We start from the raw sequence: 16,136 nt of genomic DNA on the forward strand, positions 1-16,136 counted from the left end.
TTGAGTATGCTCTGATACCATGTTAAAGTAACTTAAGATTGTTTTTGCAAATGTACTAATATTGCCACTGTAATTGATGATTTCCAAATGTATATTTAGATCTCATAAAAATATGAGAGGAGGAGATATGTCTCTTCAAGAGACATGAAGAGACATGTCTCTATAGTTAATCATCCTTTAGTTTATAAATAACTATATGTATAGCTCACCTTTATATATATAATATTAATATATTAACCATATATGTAATATTATATTATATTATATTATTATTATATAATAATATATAATGCATAATTTATATAATACATATTATATTACATATATCATATATATATATTATATATATAAGATTTGTAATGCATAATATATAATATATATTATATATAAGATACTTATCTTAAGGACAATTTATCATCAATGTAGTAGCTTTAATAAACTCAATCCAATAGATAGTCATAGACATACATACATACACTCATATATATATATATATATATATATATATATTCTTATTAGTAATATGAGACATAAACAATGTTCACATAAATCATGAATATAAATACTCAATGTAATGAGTATATCACTTTGATTGATGCTATACTTCAACAACAAAAAATCCCTTTGGGATAAGTTATTGTCACTTTAATGATATATGTACTATTGAATACTTAAGCAAAAGAAAATACTTAATCCTATTGAATTTAACTCCCCTAAAGAGCCCAATAAGACAACAATGAAGATTGATTTATCAATACAATATCACTTTTTTCTCCAAACACTGAAGTCACTTATTACATTCAATCAATTGGATAGTCAATTAAAGAAAATTTAAAATTTGATATGAGGAAACAAAATGAATAAGATAGAAATGATATTACCAAAAGATCAATCGAGCACATGAAATCCTTTTATTGAATTTGAAATGCTTTCACCACAAATGCATGTGTTGTTGGTGCATACAAATAACATAATCCAAAGTGAACAACAAGATTGACTTTCTATATAAAGTGTATAAAAATATATTTGGTAATGAATATGATATGATGATCTTGGTATCCTTTATAAAAATTCAAAGGATGCATACAAGATTTAGATCATCGTGACGCTTCATAACAAAAACCTAAATGCAACAAAACAACTATTATTACAACACAAAGCTTTACTAAAATATTTAATTTGAAATATATATCTATTGAAATTTTGCATCCTTTAGATTTAAAGTAGTAGTTAATTCTTTAATGCCCCTTTGATCTCCCTTTTGATTCTCTTGACAAATAGTTTGATAATTTTGATGAATAAACCCTGCACATACAAGATAATTTAATGAGAGACTTTAATAAAGTAAATAAATGAGAGTCTTACATTTAATTTAATTTTTCCTAAAACTCTCTCCTATACATAAGCACTTTGTCATATTAGCATATTAGAAACATTTGACCTTCATATATTGCAATGGAGAATTTTTTATAATGAGATTTTAACATTGACTTTCTAATTTTAGGTTAAAAGTACATAATTTTGAAAATAAAAATATTACCCTAAATTGAATTTGAAAGTACTTTATTAAATATCAAAAGAGATGTCATCTATGCTCCACATGCATTTTATTCTTCATAAACTTAGGGTAGAAGTAAATAAAATACCTACCCTTTTATTTACTTGTAAAATAAAAATATTGTAATATATCTTTCCTTTCTAACAACTATTCTCAAGGAATACAATAAAACAATTGGTTAGGGTAGAATGGGTAGTTTGGATAGGAAAGAGGATAGGGTCGAGACGTCAAGTGTGCAACTCCATCTTCCCATCCTTTTTGTAAAAAATATTTTTTTTGCATTTACTTTCAAAAAGGGAATAATTAATTAATCAAATATGCATTTGTAAATCATAATATTTGAATCATTTTTTTGGAATTCGTTAGAATAACTGAGAGGGAAGTGAATCAATTATCCAAGGTCTAGTTACACAAATAAAACTTTTTAGTGTTAATCAGATCCATATCCATAAAACCTTAACATGCATGCATCCATTAGATCATACAACACCTTCACTTAGTAGGTTGTTGTCCTAGGTCAAAATAACTTTGCAGAAAAGTAAACGTGAAATATCATAAGCACATTCATAAAATTTGACACAAGGATTTACATGGAAACCCAATTTGGGAAAAATCACCAGTAACATATTGTCAATTCTCACTCTTCTGAAGTGATGCCTTGTGAAAGGCCAACCCTGTTAAAGGTTACAATAGACATTGTTAAATGTGACATGGTTAAAGGATTTCAATCACCCTATTAGGAATGAACCTTGTTAGAGGACTTTACAATATTTCATTAGAATGTCACTCGATTAAAGGATTTACAAATGGCTATTAGGTGAACCTTAATCCAAAGAATTTTATCCACACTGGTACAATTGTTAGAAAGCAACAGTAGGACTTGATATGATCTTGTAGATTACATATCTCTATTTCAGTCCTCTATTATGTTTGGCATTCATACTCTTTAGCTTTGATATTTTGTTCACCCTTCAAGCATCCATCCCCTTAAGCCTTCTTGCTTTGTATGTGAATTATAGTCTCCTCTATTCAGCCACTACATGAAGCAATACCCTAGGCTCCTTGTCTTCCTTAGGTTCTCACAATTGACAACTATTGCTTCGAGCCAAACATCTCTATATATAGAGAATTTTGATCTTTTTCCACTTAACCACAATCATCCATTTTAGGGTTAGGTAGGATTCAATGGATATACCCACTTTTCCATTTGAGTTCCTTCTACAAAAGTCCTCTATAATCTTCCTTGAATTCACCTCAAAATAGTTTACCTTGAATTCTGTGTCACCAACTCATCATAGTCATAGTTCACATGCTTTACATAATTGAAGAAATTAAAATAGTCGGCCCATATTCATCAAATCTTTGATTCAGCATTGTTAAATGACACTCAACATCTATAGTATTATGTCACTCAACCAACACTAGTTCACTTAGTAATACTAAAGTTTACTGATGTTCGACAACAACTAAAATTTACTTGACATATCTAACATTCACTTGTCTTGCACCATTTTTCATCTTTGTTCGAGTCCTATTGAGTTTCACTCAACTTCTACTTATTTTTGCTCAGCTTGCATTGACTGCTCAACAAGACTTGGTAGACACTTTTCTTACTTGATCTTCTTCTAGTCTTTTCTTAAGTAATCTTTCAATTCAAACATTAAGTAGATAAAAAATACACTATAGTATCAATGTCTTACTTGGTCTTAGTGCTTCTTTTATGTTAGAAACAATAGTTCACCAAGATAACTGGGGGGGTGAATCAGTTATTCAATAATTAAAATATTTATCAAGCTTAAACAATCTTATCCATTCAACCAAAGTAAACAACAACTATAACAAGATGCACATAGATAATTATACCATACATGTTAACTAGGGAAACCCTTGATCAAATGGAAAACCCCGGTGGGAATGATGCCCAAAAGATGATGTACTAATATAAATATTCCTTATTAGAGGATGGACCCTGTTAGGAGTCTATTACAACATTTAGTACATATGAGTCCCTATTAGGAGACTTTGAATCCTTGTTAGAAGATTCCAACCTTGTTAGAAGTTGTGCCAACCCTATTAAGAGTTGTAGAAGATAGAAGGACCCATTGTCCAAGTAGCTCCTGGGGAAAGACCACTAAACTCACTATCCAACTAATCTCCCAACTATTCCTTGTAGAATAATTGTGTGTACTATACTTTAACTTCTTTCCTCTACCCTATCAACTAGACCAATCACTGTCAGACCTTGTAGACTAGGTCACGAACCTCATATCCAAGTATCAAACTTTGGATCACACAATAAAACCACAACAATGAAGTTTCCTTCACTTCCACTCCACTCTTCTTATGTTTGCATTCTGATCTTTTTGCTACTTACAATCATTTGCATTTGTCCATACATGATAAAGGAAAATATCCTTCCTTTATACTGAATCCATAAAACAATTCTTGAGTGAGTTGTTACACCTTCTTAATTAATTATTATAGGACTACATAAAAAACATGTTACACTTAGAATAACATTAATCTTTCACCTTAAAACTTTAATAAATTTTTCATACATGTAACATCATGATGAGTGAGCTTAGCCATGTCATTTCCAACATGTCTTCTTAACATCTTTAACTTTGGCATCTCAGAATAACAAATCTGCTAAAAGATATAACAAATTTACTAAAGCATGCCTCTATAAACTCTATCTCCTAATAGTCTTCACTAAAAATTTCATAACGTCTTCTAGACTTAATATCTTATGCTTTCAAGCTTATCTGCATATACTAGGCACATATTATATTCTCCCTTTAACCTCACTACTGAAAGTACTCAATGATTTGTCTGTTCTAGCTTGATCTTTACCATTGTTCTTCTGTCAAACACCATAGAAAACTACTATGATGACATCAATGAAAAATGTAGTCATGAATGTAAAATATCATCATGACAATGATCTAATCATGTTTCTATAGTAATCCCCCATAGGAATATCATCAACATCAATGCTTCCAACATTTTATACACCAAAAAACTCAAGCTTTCTATAGGTGCTCTTATTATCTCCTCTTTTCAAATCCTCTTCGTCAATCAACCATATGATAGAATTTAGACCAAAAAAAAATTGTTTCACCAATAGGTAGAAGGTTTGACATCATTGACAAAATAATGATTGTTCCATTATAGATTCTATACTTGAAAACAATCTATGTTCAACAAATTTGATCTTGCAAATTTAGGTGTCAATAGTGGCTCTAATTGGGGACATGTGTCCATGCCCAGGACAATAAAAATCTAGCATTCTCTGGAGGAAGAATGTAATGTCCCTTTTCTGACTTTTTATGATATTTCCAACCTCTAATCAGATCTTTAAAATCAAACAGCTAATATCCCAAAGATCCACCAAATTCCTCAAGAAACCCCAAATCGGGTATGTTGAAAATAGTGCTAAAAGCTTTACAACTTCACAAATTATTAATGAATCTGAAAATGGAAATTTTTACAGAACTTTCAGCAGCATAAAAGCCTACAAATTGACATTTCTAGATCCGTATAGCCTTTACACAAGAGCTCGAAAATGTAGGACCAAAACTATGCTCATCGGGCTCCCGAAATAGCACAAAATATGCCCGGAAACACCACAAGAACACTAATAATCTATCTCAGAAGTTTAATCAAGTCCCAATATATATATTCAGCTCTATTTTAACAGCTTAAAGTATAAAATACAGCAGCAACCAAAACTGATATGAAATACTCAACCGGAAACACCAAACTCTTACAAAAATACACCCGGAAACTCACAAATCTGCACTGTTCAGCACAAAGGCAAACTCTGTATGAGTATGCACATGGAATGGCTTCAAACTCCCGTTCTTAGCCTTCCTGGAAACCTGCAAACTCCCATTCTTGGGTCTCCCTGGAAACCTGCAAACTCCCGTTCTTGGGTCTCCTTCTCCACAGGTTTGGCAGCCTCTGAAGAATAACAAAGAATCAGCAAAAATCAAGTTCTGGAATCCCCCCAAAATGCCTCCAAACCTCTTTAAAAAGGGCATAACTGTAACTCACGTCCAAGAGAGGTTAATGAAACATATTTTAATAATAATTATCATTTATTAGTCCAACGGTTTCCAAAGATTAACTCCCTTTTTCCGAAACTTCACTTTCTTGGGCCTGCCTGTCTTAGCAAAGATTATTATTTTTTAATTATTTGAAAAGGGGACATGACAAGTCCTCCCCTCCCAAACATTGCTTGTCCTCAAGCAATGGCTGAACAATAAACCAATCAATCCTCCTGGATCCCAAATGTAGTCATGAACTATACTACTACCAATTAACACAGACTCTTGCAAGATCCTCTGCAATATGACCAAGAGGAATCCATAATCAAACTGGCAATTATAGCTCAACCAAACTCCAAAATCACCATTACCATAGTCAAAAACCCATGAGACACAAACTCTTAGAATATCAAAACCCAAGTAAAGTGGACTACCAACATAGTAAATACCATCAATGCATTCCACTGGCCTATATGGAATGTACAATCCAACTCTGCAACAATGGTGAATGCTCTCAAATGAAACTATACCAAGTATGGAGAATCCACACACTATACAACTCCTGCAGTCAACACAACTCTGTAGATCATTGGCCACTGTCTCATAACCATAACTCCCATGCACCCCTGATGGTGAAAAGCCATCACAAGATAAACAACAAGAAATGGAACCCAAACCAAATTTTCCTGCCATCAACTCCTCAGCATAAGGATCAATTGTTAACTGATGTACATACCTTGCAATATAATGTTGATTAAAAAAACCAACCTTAGTCAACAACTCACCATGAACAAGTGATACAACCCACTGTGACTGATCACTAGCTAAGTCAGGAGATGTCATAGCCAAAGGAGTAGAATCAATAACAACACTTGCTGAAGCATCACTCCAAAACTCCTGCTCTAAGTCATGTATTATCAAGCTATCAACTACAAAACCTGTCGCCATGTCGTGCCCATCACAACTCTCATCTCGAGGCATCAAACTATTCCATAATTGATGATAAGCACTAGGAACCAAAGTACATCTCTATATCATAATCTCATCAACATGGTCATCAAAGGTAAATTGATGAGCGTACCTCACAGTGTAATGCCGATAGAATGCGCCAATCTCAGTCAGTGGCTCAGACTGTAATCCAGATGAAACTAACTGCAATTGATCATCAACCATGTTGGAACTGACTACTACCTCCAAAGATATCACCAAGGGAGTAGTATTACTATCAGGAACCATGCCAACTGTCGACTCACCAACATCACACATGACCTTTGATACATCTCTAGTCTCTGTGCCTTCAGTACTAGAGGCCACCACCCTGTCAGGCATACAATAATCTGCTACAATACCCAACTCAACTAAACCTGACTCTAGTGGGAATGAACCTGATATGCCAATGTTAGTATCAAGGATGGATGCATCCCCATCTCCATTGTCTCTGACAATCTCAGTCATGGGCATCCTCGAATCACCAAACACCATAGCTTGTGACTGTATAGAATCAGATAAAGACTGTAGTCGCTCTAACTCCATGGTCACCTTAGCCAAATGAAACTGTGACTCCTTGAAAGCCAACTGTGTACTCTCAAGAATCTCAAAATTCACCTCAAGCTGCTCAGTAAGCTCACTCACCTCATCTTCCTTGGCCAGCAATGCATCATATGTTGTACTACCCCACTCCATAAGATAATCTCTATCAGCTACCAACTGCATATAATTCTGTCTCAAAATCTGAATAGCCTCCCATAAAGAGTGGATCTCTGTCAAGGAAAGATAACTTCCTTCCTGCTCATCACTAGTAGGAGAACCCCATCCATAAACTGCTAATAATTGACGAGCAGCATCAAAATGTTGGCAAGTGATAGCAATGTCTCGGTCACTAACTCTCAACTGATTAGACACATGATGGCATTGGCTTGACTGTCTCCTACAAACCTCCTTTGATGCACTGTCTAAAGGAGTATCCTCAAAGTTACTAGTCTCTAGAGTATTACCATCCATGTCCTGTGAATCAACTCTAAAGCTCATATCAACATACAGAGTATCAAAATTTGTAGCACTGCTGTCCAACTCCTCTGTACCCAAAGAAACTAAGTCTTCAAAATTGCCCACTACATCCTCCTGGATGTCATCGATGCCAATATGATCCTGGGACTCATCTGTACACACTGCCAAATATGAAAGATCATCAACACATTCCAGCAAGTATGGTCGACTAGATATATGAACAAAGCCCAACACCAGTGTATAAAAACTAATACCAACATCAGACAAGATACTGGCACAAGAAAAGACAACACCGTGTAATCTGCTAATCAAATCCATGATAGCACCCAAACAAACACTGCGACCAAAAAGTGTTAAAGATCTCCAGTCAACTGAATCCCAAACACCAATATAACAATCTCGTGTCCATATCCGTAAACTAGAATCAACTGGTAACTCAAGCAAACTCCTCACCTGAGTAATATTACCAATACCAACTAACTCCACATACCTATCATGATAAGGTAATGAAGTCACAATACTATCTTCACTCACCTTCAGCTGGCGGGATAAATCATGTGAAGTACTACCTGCCTCAACCTCATGTGATGAAGCATCTAACTGCGCCTGGTACTCTTTCTCAAAAAATTCATGAATGCTCAATGTCTGCTCATCTCTACTGGGTATCTCACCATCCTGCACAACAACATCCTCATAATCATCATCTGAACCCACTACACTGTAGTCACTGCCTGTTGTAACTATACCATCCTGAATACCTGTGGCATCACCCTTTGACAACCTGTAAACAATTGTCTCAATTTGAGTATCAAGTTGACTGTTACTATCAATCTGTGTAATATCCTTTCCCACCACCTCCTGTGGCAAAGTAGAATCTGAGACCACTACCTGGCTATCAGCTAGTTTCTCAAACTCCTCATGCAAGTTCTTGGGAATTGTGTCATCTGTCCTGTGAGAAAATCTGCCAAATAGAAATCCAGTCAACTTATCCACCTTAGCTGGGTCAGATAACATGTCATTTATACGATGGTGCTCAACCAACTGTTTAGACATGTCATGGCTTATTTTCATAAGTTTATCTCAAATGTCTAAATAACCATCCTTTCTACTATTTTGACTCTGGCTATCAATTGTCCAAGATCGTTCCCTCTGAGACTCTGTACTATACCTGTCCATTCTGGATAAAGTAGAGTGTAACCCCAATAGGATATAACTTCTTCAAGCACCAAGAACTAACATGCAAATGATTAGAAGTAGCATGCAACCATAGATTTGGACATGCAACTGATTAGAAGCAACATGCAACCACCAAATTATGACATGCAAGATCTGGGTAGTTGTCAAAACTGACATGCAAACTTCTACAACCGCCAAATTCACCAAGAAATAATAGGCAAATGATTAGAAGTAGCATGAAACCATAGATTTGGACATGCAACTGATTAGAAGCAACATGCAACCACCAAATTATGACATGCAAGATCTGGGTAGTTGTCAAACTGACATGGAAGATCTGGGTACTTGTCAAAACTGAAATGCAAACTTCTACAACCACCAAATTCACCAAGAACTAACATGAAAATGATTAGAAGTAGCATGCAACCATAAATTTTTACATGCAGCTGATTAGAAGCAACATGCAATCATAAATTATGACATGCAAGATTTGGGTAGTTCTCAAAACTGAAATGCAATATCTGGGTAGTTGTCAAAACTGACCTGCAACTTCTACAAACCCTCAGGCTGGCAAGATCATGGCTCTGATACCACTGTAATGTCCCTTTTCTAACTTTTTATGATATTTCCAACCTCTAATCAGATCTTTAAAATCAAACAGCTAATATCCCAAAGATCCACCAAATTCCTCAAGAAACCCCAAATCGGGTATGTTGAAAATAGTGCTAAAAGCTTTACAACTTCACAAATTATTAATGAATCTGAAAATGGAAATTTTTACAGAACTTTCAGCAGCATAAAAGCCTACAAATTGACATTTCCAGATCCGTATAGCCTTTACACAAGAGCTCGAAAATGTAGGACCAAAACTATGCTCATCGGGCTCCCGAAATAGCACAAAATATGCCCGGAAACACCACAAGAACACTAATAATCTATCTCAGAAGTTTAATCACGTCCCAATATATATATTCAGCTCTATTTTAACAGCTTAAAGTATAAAATACAGCAGCAACCAAAACTGATATGAAATACTCAACCGGAAACACCAAACTCTTACAAAAATACACCCGGAAACTCACAAATCTGCACTGTTCAGCACAAAGGCAAACTCTGTATGAGTATGCACATGGAATGGCTTCAAACTCCCGTTCTTAGCCTTCCTGGAAACCTGCAAACTCCCATTCTTGGGTCTCCCTGGAAACCTGCAAACTCCCGTTCTTGGGTCTCCTTCTCCACAGGTTTGGCAGCCTCTGAAGAATAACAAAGAATCAGCAAAAATCAAGTTCTGGAATCCCCCCAAAATGCCTCCAAACCTCTTTAAAAAGGGCATAACTGTAACTCACGTCCAAGAGAGGTTAATGAAACATATTTTAATAATAATTATCATTTATTAGTCCAACGGTTTCCAAAGATTAACTCCCTTTTTCCGAAACTTCACTTTCTTGGGCCTGCCTGTCTTAGCAAAGATTATTATTTTTTAATTATTTGAAAAGGGGACATGACAAAGAAGACCACATAAAATAGAAAACATGAAAAAAATTAAAAACATGTAAAAAATTAAAACTATTAAGAAAAATAAAAACATAATACAAGGAGAAAAAAATACTTCCTTGAAATAAATCTTTTGTCCTCCTCATATTTCCTTGGTCTTGCAAAGTTTAAATTCTTGGGCCCCACTTGATCTCTCATCAGCATAGCAACCATCACCGAGAAAACATAAAATATTCTATAGCAATCCCTAATGGATGTGATTGTTATAAGGTATAGCAATCACTAGCTTTAATCTTCAACGTGAATTTCATCCTTTCACAATAACATGTAGCGATATGCAAGATTATCACTCATCATTATGTCTCTATTTCTCCAATTGCAATCTATGATCACTCCCAATCTATTACTATAGTACATAGCAATCCCTTTTGAAATTTTATAACCTAATCATTGTAGAATATAGCAATCATCTCCTTCATTGTTGATTGTTATAGCACAAATTGCTTTCCTTTTTCATATTTATTGCTATAGAAATGGTGATAACTCCATCACTATAATAATGGTGATAACTCCATCACTCATCACTATATGAAAAACCCTTTTTCTACAATCTATAATGGCATTAAGTTTAGGGTTTCTCTCAAAACACTTTCATTAATATGTAGGTGATAACTTGAAATTCACAAGTGACGAAGATGATTGTGCTTCAATTGCTTGTTGTTAGGTGTAGAATTTGTGTGCAAGTTTAGAGATGCTCACAAAAACATCCAAAACTACATCTAAATATGGTCAAACTCATAGTTGGTTATTGAGCAGACTCTTCTTTTATGCAGAATTGAAATTCATTCTCTTAACATTTGCTTGATTGCTTCACTCGTTATTTGTCTTCGCATTGTTGGCCATTCCTTATCCACGTCAGATAGATACTTTTCCACCAAAGACTCATTCTTTGATTAACTAGAACTATCATCCCCAATGATAGTCTATCATTTGTGCATTCTTTCTATATTTGTTGCCTCAAGTATTAATAAATTTACTAACTTTTGTTATGTAAAGTGTTGATTTAAATAAGCACACGAGACTTTGCCTTCAGAGATACACTTGTTTATGGACCAAATCTAAAAGCTTTAGAAGTACACAATATCTCATACAATCTAACATGAGAATGAATAATGAATATCACCAAGTATTGCATACTATCATCTCTATAGTTTAGTAGTCTTTCAAATTGGGAAGCAATCAGTTACAGAGGCTCTCAACTTTACAAACCACCTATTAACTCCATATTGAACCCAATTTGATTTGTAAGAACTATAACCTCTATAAAAATTGTAATTATCATCGTACTTGTGATTGTCTAAGAGTAGGTTAGGTTAAGCATTCATTTGTTTGTAAAGATGAGAGCATTGTCATTGATAAATATATTTGTTGCATGCATTATGGATATTAGGAATGAATTTCATTGTTCAAGGAAGCCCTTCAATGAATGGCCCAATTAAATAAATGATGTATTATGGATACTACTGCATGCATTATATATTGGCCATTTTTTTCAAAATTTGGGCATTTTTAACCATGCAAGCATCTTAAATGCATATGAAATTGAACTAAAAACACTTCCTATACATAGATAAAGGTAAGGGACCCATTTGGAAGATAGAAACCTTCATGTTCAACTCAAAAATGTCTTCAAATTTATCCATAAAGATGAAAAACGTGATTCTTATTTTCATAATATTTTCTCTATTAACAACTATTACATAGTGCTAGGACAAACATAGTGAGATCCTCTTTGGTACGAATTGCATCTTCAATTTCAAAAATATGAGTGACAAACACAAATTAGATATCTTTCTCACCACCTACATGCATTATGGATGCTAATAGCACTTTGCCTTACTTGTGCTAAAAAAGTAAAAATCATTAAAGCACACATAGAAAATTATTAAGTTGAAAAGTGATAATTCTTAGGCTTGTAGCATCTTTGATTCTTTATTTTAATAAATAAAAATATCATTTTCTTTTTTTCTGATGTGCAGTGACTCAAATAATTTCCCAAACCGACCATATTATGGATGGTCAATAATTTCTTTTATCCCACTACATTCAAGAACATTGAATATATTGAACATATGAATAGTACTATTTTAACATAATTGTGATTGATTCTTTACAACAACAAAAACATTGAAGTCAAATAATTACGCTCTATATGTTAATGTTTAGAGAGAATAATATCTTTGATCTTTAATATAACCCTAATATCATTTAAAGCTTAAAATAATCAAGAGAAAAAAAATTCAAATGATATGCTTTCTCTTATAAGAAATAATATGCCCATATTAAAAATTTTATTTAAAAATAGGTAAGGGGATATTATACTTATCTTAGAGAAGTGTGATGCCTTAATTATGAGGATTCTATGAATGATTTTGATGTAACTTAATGCAAGAATCAAAATGGCTTCCAAAAAATGATCATATTAATATAAAATATTATCACATAGATTCAAACTTTAAAAATGATCATATTGAAAGGAAATTCAAACTCTAAGAAATAATGCATACCTAAGATGTCTTTATGTTCCTTATTCATACCTTGAAGCAAATAATGAAGCCTTTCACTATAGAAACTTACTCCTTAATCATGAAGCCTTAAATTTTGAAAAAAATTAGGGTTCCAAGGATTGATACCTAATCTAGCACAAAACAAAATAGGGAGTCCCTAGGCTCCCCAATAGGAAATGTCTAGTTTTCCCTCTATCAAAAACCTTATTTTGATCATGTGACATTAATAAAAATTTGAAAATTTTGAAGTCACTCAATCTAACATTAGTCATTGAATATTCTCTGATATTTCAAAATTGTCCCAAACTATTATAATCTTTTGTTGGAATTTAAAAGTGGTAAGTATACTTCTGGGGGGGGTGGGGTGAATCAGAAGTACAAAGCTTAACCAATAAAACCTTTTTTTCTAACTTGAATCAATACATGAATGAAACATATCTAAATAACATGAAAGTAAAAGGATGCACAAAAATAGTTGACACCAGATTTCATCACCCAAAAACCCTCCAAAATGAGAAGGTAAAATTGGGGTGGGGATGACACCCACAACTTATCACTACAGCAATAGTGTAATTTGTTAAGGTTACATTTTTTGACTATTAGCAATGGTCTACCCTATGAGAGGCCTGCCCTATTAAAGGCTCAAACACCCTATTAAAAGTGTACTTGGCTAAAGGATTTACAAAACATTCACTTGGAATGTCACCCTATTAAAAGATTTATACAATGGTTGTCAAACCAACCTAATTCCATAAGATTTTCTTTTTACTAATACAATTTTTAGAGAGTATAGTAGAATGTGTTGACCTAATCACTTACAATCTTCACTTGTTGATTTCATATTACTATTCAATTCAATCTGATCCTTGTTGATGTGATGTGATGTTGTTGTAGTGTTGATACTCTATTTTTCTAACTAATCTTAGAAGTCCTCTTATTTTGTTAAGTCACCCTAAATGTCCTCTTAATGCCTCACCCTCTTATCCTTCTATTCTTCACTCACATGCACTTTGTTCTCCTCTTTTCTATTATGGGGCTTTGATCTCCTTAAAATATTTTTGTGACTTAGGGCTAGGTATGAATCTATAGCTGAGATTCATCCTTATTTCCTCTTTAGCATTCTAATTTTCTATTTGGTTTCATGAAGATTACATGGAAAATCAAATAGATTTTATCTTATCTCTAAGCTTTGAGACCTATCCATTAGCTATCATACAACATGGTTTACATCTTAGTTTGTGAAGGCACAAACTTATATGTTGATTCTATGTTACTTGGCACATACTAAAATTTTGTCTTGCTTGGCACCTATAGTTTACTCGACACACATACTTGCTTGGCACTGTCTATTTGTTCAACACCTGAATGACTCGGCACTTATTGTCTTTCTAACTTAACACCTATTGCAACTTGGCACTTGCATATATTATACTCAACATATGTTGGTAACTCAGCATAAACTTACCAAATAGCTTAAGTGTGTTGACACTCAATTGTCAAAACCATATTGAGATCAACAATCTCCCCCTTTGACATGAGTGTCAAAAACACTTAACTATTCATGATGTATCTTACTTCCTCAAGTATAATACAGTAATTATTCATCATATATACAAAACTTCAAAATTTGTTCAAAATTGTGTGAAGAATTATATACCTCAAAATTTGTAACTCCCCTTGAGTTGATGTGCTTTTACTATATCCAAAAATTCTCTCAGTGGATTTGTCTCATGCTAATTCATTCTGATACTCTCACATGTCTCCCCTTGCAGTTAAAGTTTCCTTGTGGCCTTATCTCCCCCTTTTTAACACTTATGTCAAAGGGTCTATACTCTAACTGAGTATTTTTCAAAGAAGGATCTATTCACTTCCATTTCAATCCTTAGAGCAGCATCCCAATTCTTTAGGACAATTTCTAGAGATTTAATTTGGATGGTTGTCTTTCCTGCAAGGTAAACTAAGCCATCTAATGTAGAAATATTTTGATCTTTCCTTAATACATTTTCTGCATAGGCTAGTTCTTTTTGTAAAATTTCCATGTGATGGGTTATGGTAGATTGGATCTATACTAATTTGGCCTTAGTGTTAGCCTCATCTATCATTAACATAGCTAATTCCTTTTGTGTATGAAGCATTGTGGTAAAGTGCTTCTCACTTTGAGTTGGATATTTTGTCAATTGCATGCCAGATATTTTCAAGTTCCTTTTCAAACTCATTATTCTCTAGCTAGTTTCTTGTGTGAAAATGGAAGGATCACACAAATTTGTGTATAATGAGAAGATATTCTCAAGTACTTCCTTCACTTTTTCTATTTTCTTAGCCAGTTCTACCTATGAAAGTGCTATTTCACTAGATATTTTCTCATTTATCTTTTCCTGAAACCTCTTTTCTGACCATTGCAAAAGTTTGGCATTGGTATCAAGGTCTTCACTTTGCACCTGGTTCACTATATTTGAAAGTTGCTTCATAATGAGCTTTTATTCATTAGGTGATTGCAAGGTAAAGGCATCTAAGAATATGTCCTTGATCTCATGTAATACTTGCTTCTGCTTATACTCATTTCTAAGTATCTCTTGCTTCTTTTTCCTCTCTAATTCCTCATGCATTAGGTTTATTTTCTCAAGAGTAATATTATCATAGTCATATTTTGGAATGACTATGTCTTCATCCAGTGTAGGGTCTCCATAATGAAGTACCCTTGCTACTCTTGTAGAGCTTGAGCTTGGTGTAGATATTTGCAATGGCATGGAATCAATTCTTAAGTTCTAAAGTATAGTAGGAGTACCTATGGTAGGAAAATTTACCAAGGTTTGGATTGCCTCCTACTCCTTTTCTTTAGGACTTTCCTTGTCCTCTTTTGATCTATCCTTGTTAATCACTATTATTTGTGGGGGTGCACTTTGTTCTTGTGGTATAGAAGAAAAAGTGTCTATCTGCCTTGCTTGTTATTTTATTGGCTCTTTCTCTTCTACACTCTCAGTCTTGTGCTCAATCATCAAGAATTTAGTTGTGGAGCTAACCTTGGTGGATGTATCAACTAGTATTTGTTTTGTAGGTTGTCCACTTGTAGCTAAAGGAGTTTGAGAAGGTGGTTCTTATGGATTCACCTTATCCCTTGTCAAGTTAGCTACAAAATTTTGTGACTCTTCCACACTGACCAAAACTAGATTAGTACACATCTTTCATAGCTTGGAATAGGGGTATTTGGACATGCATGTTCTTCAATTGATCAACAATATCAAAAGATTGTTCCTCTATTTGTACAGGTTTACTTTGTACAAGCTT

This window comes from Cupressus sempervirens, chromosome 5, assembly GCF_028749045.1.
Source record: "Cupressus sempervirens isolate cs-2001-9-10 chromosome 5, ASM2874904v1, whole genome shotgun sequence".
Taxonomy (NCBI): Eukaryota; Viridiplantae; Streptophyta; class Pinopsida; order Cupressales; family Cupressaceae; genus Cupressus; species Cupressus sempervirens.